General features: G+C 41.5%; 1 protein-coding gene across 1 annotated transcript in view; it reads left to right on the forward strand.

Moving 5' to 3' along the window:
- Positions 1-9,615, forward strand: part of Rpl17 (ribosomal protein L17) — a 28,926-nt gene that overhangs the window by 536 nt on the left and 18,775 nt on the right. The gene's annotated exons all lie outside the window — the stretch shown is intronic.

Below are 9,615 nucleotides of genomic sequence, written 5' to 3' on the forward strand. Positions count from 1 at the left end.
CTCAAACATGCTACATTCTAAACTGAGTCCCCAACTTGTCCCTCCAAAGCTACTCCTGCCTCAATCTTCCCAATCTTAATAAGTGGCAAATTAATCCTCCTAGACATTCCAGCCAACAACTGACATCAGATTTTACTTCTCCCATTTTTTTCTTATCCCAAATCCAAAATCCAACAAATCCCAGTGGTTCCTCCTTCAAGACTAGTCCAGAATCTGAACACCTCCACAGCGTCCACCCCAGTCCAACCCCAGCATATGTCACCTGATATAAACCAGCTGACATACCCTCCAGTGTCACCTCATCTCATTCGTAGTCCCTGACTCAGCAAAACCTCCGCTTCACCTCTCTGACATGAATGCACCCTACTCTCCCCCAACTCAGATCCCTCCTACACCCCACATGTTCCCACTGCAGGCCTTCGATGCTATTTCCTCTATTGATCACTCAGATACTAACATGTGGCCCACTCTCTCATTCCTTCAGGTCTTTGCTCAAGTGTCAGTGTCTCCATGGAGGTTCCCTGAACACCAGATTTAAAGTTGCAAACCCCCACTCTCAGCACTGTTTCCAGCCCGTTAATTTTCTCTATAACACTTACCGCCCTCTGACACACTCTATAGCTTAACTATTGTTTACAGTGTGCCCTCCCCCACTAAGATAAGGGGAATTTTTGTCTATTTTGATCATTGTTGTATTCCCAGCACCAGGACTTAATATATATTTGTTAAATAAATGCATGATAAATTTTCAAACTCTAAATTTTCTCAAAGCCCCCAAAAAGTATCAAAATTCTTTTTTTATAATAATCCAGAATAAAACCGATACCAAAAAGAAACAAAAAATAAATTTAAAAGAAACTAATGCCAAACTACCAAACTAATATTGACAAGATTGAAATAAAGCTGTCCCTCTCCTCGGACTATACCCAAAGGACTTGAAAACAGCATACTACAGGGACACAGCCACATCAATGTTTATAGCAGCATAATTCACGATAGCTGTGGAACCAACATAGTTGCCCTTCAATAGATGAATGGATAAAAAAAAAGTGGTATATACACACAATGGAATATTACTCAGCATAAAAGAAAATAAAATCATGGCATTTGCAGGTAAATGATGGAGTTGGAGAAGATAATGCTAAGTGAGGTTAGCCAATCCCAAAAAACCAAATGCCTAATGTTTTCTTTGTTATAAGGAGGCTGATTCATAGTGGGATAGGGAGTGGGAGCATGGGAGAAATAGATGAACTCTAGATAGGGCAGAAGGGTTAGAGAGGAAGGGAGGGGACATGGGGTAATTAATGATGTAGAATGTGATGATCATTATTATCCAAAGTACAGGTATAAAGACACGAATTGATGTGAATATACTATGTATACAACCAGATATATGAAAAATTGTGCTCTATATATGTAATAATAATTGTAATACATTTTGCTGTCATATATAAATTAAAAAATTAAATTAAAAAGAAGAAAACTATAAACCAGTTTCATTTCAAGCATTTTACATAAAATATTAACAAATAATACTCATGAGTGCATTCAAAGTACAACCCCAGCTATTGTGATACATACAATCAGTTCAGAAATGCAAGGAAGCATGGCCCAAAATGAGGAAATCTATAAATATAATTTGCCAAAAGCCAACAACAAAAAAAGTTATTTCAATAGGTGTTTGAAAAGAATTTAAAATAACATAATTCAATAACATGGATGATTACATGCTGAATATATTTTTCCAATATCAGAGGTAAGGACTCTCTAAGCAAGATATAACAGAGGCAATAAAAGAAAAAATAGCTGAGTGTGGTGGCACTCTCCTGTAATCTTAATGGTTTGGGGGGGCAAGGCAGGAGGATTACAAGTTCAAGGTCAGCCTCAACAAATTAGCAAGAAGCTACTCATCCTTAAAAATCTAGTTCACAGGGCTGGGGTTGTGGCTCAGCAGTAGAACACTCACCTAGCAAGTGTGAGGCCCTGGGTTCGATACTCAGCACCACATAAAAATAAATAAAATAAAAGTATTGTGTCCAACTACAACTAAAAAATAAATATTTTTTTTAAATATAGTTCACAGAATTAGAAAAAAACAGTCCTAAAATTTGTTTGGAAGTTAAAAAAATAAAAATGTGAAAAAAAATTTGTTTGGAAGAATAAAAGATCCAGAATAACCAAAACAATTCAAAGCCAAAAAAGCAATGCTGAAAGTATCACAATACATGACTTCAGATTATCTACAGAACTATGGTAACAAAAACCATATGGTACTTGCATAAAAAACAGACACGTAGACCAATGGTGCAGAATGGAAGACACGGAGACAAACATACACATCTATAGTCATCTGATCTTTGACGAAAGTGCCAAAAAACAAACATTGGAGAAAACAAAGTCTTTTTAACAAATGGCACTGGGAAAACTGGTTATTTATGTGTAGAAGAATGAAATTAGACCCTTATCACTCACTGAGCACAAAAATCAACCCAAAATGGATCAAAGATCTAAGAATTAGATCAGAAACTATGCAACTTCTAGAAGAATACCTAGAGTTAACACTCCAACTTTTAGACACAGGCAACAACTTTCTCAATAGGACCCCTAAAGCTCAAGAAATAATGCCAAGAGTTAATTAATGGGACAGCATCAAATTAAAAGGCTTGTGAACAGCAAAGGAAATACTCAGGAATGTGAAGAGAAAACCTACAGAATGGAAGAAAATCTTTGCTTGCTAGCCACTCTTCTGATATGGGATTAATATCTAGAATATAAATTGTTCAAAAAACTTTACACCAAAAATTCAATAGTCCAATTAATAAATGAGCAGATGAATTAAAAAGACACTTCTCAAAAGAAGAAACACAAATGACCAAGAAATACATGAAAAAATGTTCAACATCATTAGCAATTAGGGAAATGCAAATTAAAACTACACTGAGATGTTGTCTTACACCAGTGTGGATGGCAATTATCAAGAATACAAATAATAATAAATGCCGGAGAGGATGTCAAGAAAAAGGAACACTTTTACACTGTTTGTGGGACTGTAAGTACAACCACTATGGAAATCAGAATGGAGGTTCCTCAAAAGACTAGGCCTGGGCTGGGGTGGTGGCTCAGTGGTAGAGGACTTGCCTAGCACATGTAGGCACTGGGTTTGATCCTTGGCATCACATGAAATTAAATAAATAAAATAAAGGTATTGTGCCCATCTACAACTAAATGTGTGTGTGTGTGTGTGTGTACATATATATATATATATGACTAGGCTTGGAACCACCATATGACTCAGCTATACACTCCTTGGTATTTATCCTGAAGAATTAAAGCCACCATACTACAGTGATACATAAACATGCATACTCATATGTTTGGCAGCACAGTTCACAACAGCCAAACTATGGAACCAGCGTAGGTGTTCATCAGAGGATGAATGGATAAAGAAAATACGGTATATATACACAATGGAGTTTTATTCAGCCATAAGGAAAAATGAAATTATGTCATTTGCAGGAAAAATGGATGAAACTTGAGACCATTATATTAAGTGAAATAAGCCAAACTCAGAAGGTCAAGGGTCATATTTTTCTCTCCTATGTGGATGCTAGAAAGGAAAAAGGAAAAGAAAAGTGAGGGTTAACCTACTAAAAATCAATCCTTCCCCAGGAACCACTCTTGGCTTAAGGGAATAAACCACCTGCACATGGTCCATTTCTGAGCAGAGTGTGTTGGTGCACTCCTAAAAGGCTGAGGTGAGAAGATGACAAGTTCAAGGCCAGCCTGGGACAACTTAGTGAGAGCCTATCTTAAAATGACTTTTTTTTTTTAAAGGGCAGGGGGTGGGAGGGAGGGGGTATAGTTTATTAGCAAAGCACTTGCCTAGTGTGTGCAAGGTCCTGGGTTCAATCCCCAGAACACCTGCAAGCTTGTTAGAAACACACATTCTCTGGCCCCATCCCATGCAACTGAATCATAACTTCTGGAGGTGAGGCCCAATAGTCTGGAATGGAAGCCCTCCCTCTGATTCTGGTGTGTCTCAAGTGTGAGATCGGCTGCCTTAGACCAGTTTCTATGAGACCCAGGTGTAGCAGGACTCCTGTGCACGGGTTCCTGGTTATGTCTATAACAAACCCACTGCTAAAGCTAACCTGAGCTCTCTAGCCTGAGAATTTCTCTCTTGAAAACTAACTCTTGGTTTTCTACATCAGAGAATCCCAGCGCAGCCTTAACTCACTGGTCAAGCTAACTTATTTCTAGCCTCATACTCAACGCCACCCACTCCGACAAGCCTTCCCAGCAGATCTCTCCCAGTCTAAGTCAATGCTGCTCCTCTGTTTTCCTGCAGCTACCTTCCCAACCTCTGGCATAACACTTATCATACTGTCCTGTAATCAGGGTTTACTAGTTCACCTCCCACTGTAGTGAGACATCTCTTCTCTGTATCCAGGGCTAGCTACTTAATAAATATTAGCTATTAATAGCTGTTGCATTAGGCACTATATATAAGTATACATATATATGTATGAAAAGAGAGGGATAGAGGGAGAGAGAGATTGCTTTTTATTTTCTGTGAATCATAGCAACTTCTTTAAACAATGTCTAACTCCTCTCTTGTGAGGTTTCCCAGCAGGGCCAGCCTGTGAGCCAAGTGATAATTGTAACTAATGTGCAGTAAAAGCTCCTGCGTTGAATTAACCCTTTGTTTCTGTGCAGAGAATTCCAGGTGGTTAGCAGATGTTCATTGGCAGAAGCAACTGAAAATGGCCAGGCGGCATGTCCAGCAGAGTAGGTCAGTGTTTGGCCTACATATAAAAGCTTCCTTCTCTTCAGGATCTCACTTAGCAGGGAGGCAGACACATTACAGATTGTTAAAATACAAAAGATAAGTTCTACAGGATGATACAATAATAAGATAATATAGGGAGAGGAAGAGAGAGAAAATAAGAATATAATTAATACATAAGCATAACATATATAAGTAAGCCAAAACCATAAACAGATAAATAGGGAAAATATGCATAGCTGCTACTATCCTCACTTCTACAACTGGTCACAAGGCTATAGTTAATATGACTTCTTCCTCTACCAATTTCATGTTGCATTTCCTCAGCCATTATCTCAGCTGGCTGAGTACTTTATCTGTTGGGGTGACTCAAACCTGAATGTCTAGTAGTCTTGCTTTTTTTTTTCTTTTCGATACTGGGGATTGAACTCAGGGGCACTCGACCACTGAGCCATATACCCAGCCCTATTTTGTATTTTATTTAGAGACAGGGTCTCACTGAGTTGCTTAGTGCCTTGCTTATGCGGAGGCTGGCTTTGAACTTGTGATTCTCCTGCCTCAACCTTGCGAGCCGCTGGAATTACAGGCATGCAAGTGCTGTATGTTTACATTAACTTCCATTATTGGACACAGAAGTAGCCTAGTACATGGAGGCACTCCAAGAATGCCCTAAGTTCCTGACATGGTCCTCCTTGTCCCCACTGTATGGCAGCAACCAAATTTCCCCTGGTAATTAGGATCAATCACTCCATCCATAATTCATGGCCAAATGTATTCTAATCCCCTAGTCTCATAGTGGAAGAATTCCTCTCTTGGTAACGAAGACCTTCAAAACACAAGCCCAAAGTTGCAGGAATACCAAGCAAAAATTCTGTGAGTGGGTTAAGTGTAATAATTTGTAGAGCCTCTCCCACATTTGCCCCTTGATTCCAAGACCAGTTTGTTCTGTCTGTGGGAAGAGCCGCACCATGTTCTGATCACTGATTCAGAGCATATACCACATCCTGTAAGTTGAAACCTCAGCATTTCAGGTCATTGGTCTCAATTGGCACCATATCTAAGTCTTTATTCCCAGGCCAAATTAGGGCACATGATAAGAACAGGGTGTTCCCCAGGTTTGCACTCATTGTCACTGTTTTTTCTTCTGTGAAGTCAGTTCTTGGACAGCAGTAATGCTGTATGGAAGATGTCTGGGGCATCCTGGAGGTCCATCCTGTAGGTAGCATTGGTGCTGCACATGGAGGCCGAGGAGGAAAATCCACATTCATAATACTGTCTATTTCAATGGGAACAAAACATTGCCTCCTTCATAATGAAAAGGATCGATGTCATCAACCTGCCACCGAGTGGCCAGCTGATCTTCCTCCCTCCCTCAACATCTGGGGAAACGGCCGCATTTGGCCCCTGCACTAGTCTCTGTGGTTGGCAGGTCAGGCTTTCAGTAAGGGCAGCAGCTCTGTTGGTGTTGGTGAAATGAGGACCTTCTAGACCCTCAGAAGTCTGTGCACCCACCCAGCAGGGGCCTGGCCTCCCACCATGCAGTCCCAGAAGCAGGCAGGAAGCCCTTCATTCTCAGAAGTCTGAGCACCAGATCAGAGTAGCCCTCTCTAGTACTCTCATTGCTAAGCCCACAATCTCTTCTCCTTGTCCCACCCGTCCCCACAATGGGGTGGTAGCTGCTTGCTGTGGTTACTACCTCTGGGTTATCCTGATGCTCTGTTTTTGCTCTTCAGTCAATGGGAAGTGAAGGGTGGCAGGAAGGAAGAAGCCTGGTGGTTCCATCCCCTCCCTCTGTCCCAGGCAGTCCCTCCATAGGTGGCCATGCCCCCACCACAGCTCCAACAGCTGTCTCCTCTTCCCTTTGACCTTTGACTTAGGGGATGGTAGGAGCTTCCCTCAGTTGCTAGTGTCTGGATTGCCTCCCCAGCACCCGCTGGGCTCCTCGGCTCCTCCATCACCCGGGTAGCCTACACCCAACATCAATGCCCCTTGTCCCGCACACCTTCTCGGATGTTGATTAGCCTGACTGATTGATAGGCTCGGTTTCTAACCTCAGCAAACCCATACCCCACCCATCCTGCTGCCCGGAAAAACTGTATTTCTTAACCCAAGGTTCAGCTTTAAAATCTTTCCTTTCCAAGGACTTGTCTACCATGTGCAAGGCCCTGGGTTCCATTCCCAGCCCTGCAAATAAAATAATTCTTTCCTTTCTGAAGACTTTCTTCTCTCCCACTCCCACTCCGTCTCCCTCATCCCTGCCTCTGAATTCATCGCTCTGCCTCGGGGGCGCCCCTAGCACTTGGATTCTAACACCTGCTCCTCATAATTGTTCCTGTACCTTCTTTGGCTAGGGTGGGAGTTTCTTGATGGCACAACTAAATTTTATGTATATATTTGACACAAGATGGACACTCAACAAATGTTTATGTATGGGAAGGTTAAGTGGGGCCCTATTATTTAACGGACACAGGGATGATAGTGATGGCCACACAATAATATGAATGTACTCAATGCCACTGAACTTTAAAATGGCTAAAATGGTAAATTTCATGATATGAAATTTGTATATACATGTATGAAATTTGTATATACAAATTTCATGATACACATGTATATATGTATATATATTTAGTTTATAAACATATATATGTTTATCACAATTTTCTAAAAACTAAATTATGTTAACAACTAAAATGCCCTTTATTCTCAACTATAAAAAAGAAGTTCCACTCTCTATAAACCTTCAATTCTACTTTGATATCTGGACCTTAGGAATATTCTCACACTTTCATGTAGGAAGGAGCTCAGTGGGTAGATTTCCCCACTGCCTTATTTGCAGTAGCAACAGAAGGAGTGGGATGGGGAGGAAAACTGTCCTGGGGTCCCATTAGGAAAACAGATACAATGTACCTTTCATACTTTGGAATACTATATGACATTGAAAATGAACCAATGGCCAGGCACGGTGGTGCACACCTGTAATCCCAGCAACTTGGGAGGCTGAGGCAGGAGGATTGCAAGTTTGAGACCAACCTGGGTAATGTTTAAGAAATTGCCTCAAAATAAAAAATAAAAATAAAAGGATCCTGAGGATGTAGTTTAGTGGCTGAGTGCTCCTTGGTTTCAATCCCTAATACTGGGGAAAAAAAAGAGAGAGAGAGAAAAGAAAATGAATCAATGAAAGCAGTATGGGTCAACACAGATAGTTCTCAAAAACATAGTATTGTATGAAAAACAAAGCCACAAATCTGCAGTATGATATCATTTAGTAAATCTTTAAAACAAATGAGACAATGTAATATGTTACTATGGCCACATTTATATATGTTACAAAATAAAAATAAATAAATAAATAAATAAAAAGATTAGTGGTTAGCCCAAGGAGAGGCTGGGAAGAATGAGTGTCAGATTTTAGCTGTGCCTGCAAGATTTTTTTCTCCTAAAAAAGTAGAGAGTTCCAAAATAAATACAGCAAAATATTACATATTTGTTAAATCCAGTGAACGAGATAGATGGGGTCAATTAGATTGTTCTTTATTCTTCTGCATTCTTGGAATATCAAAATTTAAAATCTGAAATTTAAATTAAGTTGATAAAATAAAGGTCAGATTCCTCTGTGACACTCATCCTTTGACTAACCAAATTCTCACTGCCTCCTGTTGAGAGCCACAGAGGAAGGGGCCCCAGCAAACTTCCAGCTGCCAGCAAACTTCCAGCTGCCAGCTGATGATTGGCTCACAGCGGCCCCAGCAAACTTCTAGCTGCCAACTGATTGGCTCCTCTGCGGTGATGCTCATTGGGCTGTTTCCCCGCCCTTTCAGACCAAGGAGCTGCTCATTGGGGGACTTTTTTTGGCTCCGCCCACATGACCCAGCCAATCGGCCTCAAGAGCAGGAGGAGTGGGGGAGGTTGAGAGGCTTGTGGGAAGCCGGTGGTGGCAGTTGGGCTCTGAGGGTTTTTCCTGAGGAGCTGTGTGGTGTGGTGTGTGTGTGGTTCTAAAAATAAAGTTCGTTTCTTTTGACAAGTGGCTCCTGAATTGTGCCCAGCCAGACTGCGGCAGCCTCCCAACCTTGCAAACCCAGACACTCGTCCACTTACTGAAGCACTAGTCAACAGGAGAAGATTGGAATATGAGAACACAAGTGTGATTGGTAGGATGATCTGGGCAAGTAAAACTCCCACCCCACACATGCACATGTACACACACACACACACCACCACCACCACCACCACCACCTACGGTAGAGTGCTAAATTTAAAAAATCCCGAGTGCTCACGGAAGTGTACAATAGAATAGAAATGGAATATCTTCTCTCTTGTGCTAACCAAAGAACCAATGAGGTCATTGCTTAGAAATGGAAGGTGGCACTGACACAGCCTCTGCATGTCACATTAACCCTGGGGCTGGCAACAATGCTGGCAGAAGAGTGGAGAAGAATGCTGATGTCACTTTGTCTGGCTCGGAGGCCCTTCATTGAGAGGCAGGCGGTGGCACTGTGGAGCCTAGAGGAGGTGAGGTAGGGAGGAAGCCACCTGCCCAAGAGTTCCTGCAATCACCATTTTGAACCAACGCCTCAGGCCTCTAGCGCACGCAATCCTTAGAAAGCTTCCAGGCAAACTGCTCCCCCCACCACCCCAGTCAACCTCACCTAACACTCCCCAAAACAGGGGGGCCTACTGTTTCTGATGCAGCCAATTCCATTAATGAATCACTTCAGTTGTTGGAGATCTCTTTTCCTTCCTTCCTCCCTCCCTCCCTCCCTCTTTCTTTCTTTCTTTCTTTCTTTCTTTCTTTCTTTCTTTCTTTCTTTCTTTCTTTCTTTCTTTCT

This window comes from Marmota marmota, unplaced genomic scaffold (genome assembly GCF_001458135.2).
Source record: "Marmota marmota marmota unplaced genomic scaffold, marMar, whole genome shotgun sequence".
Classification (NCBI taxonomy): domain Eukaryota; kingdom Metazoa; phylum Chordata; class Mammalia; order Rodentia; family Sciuridae; genus Marmota; species Marmota marmota.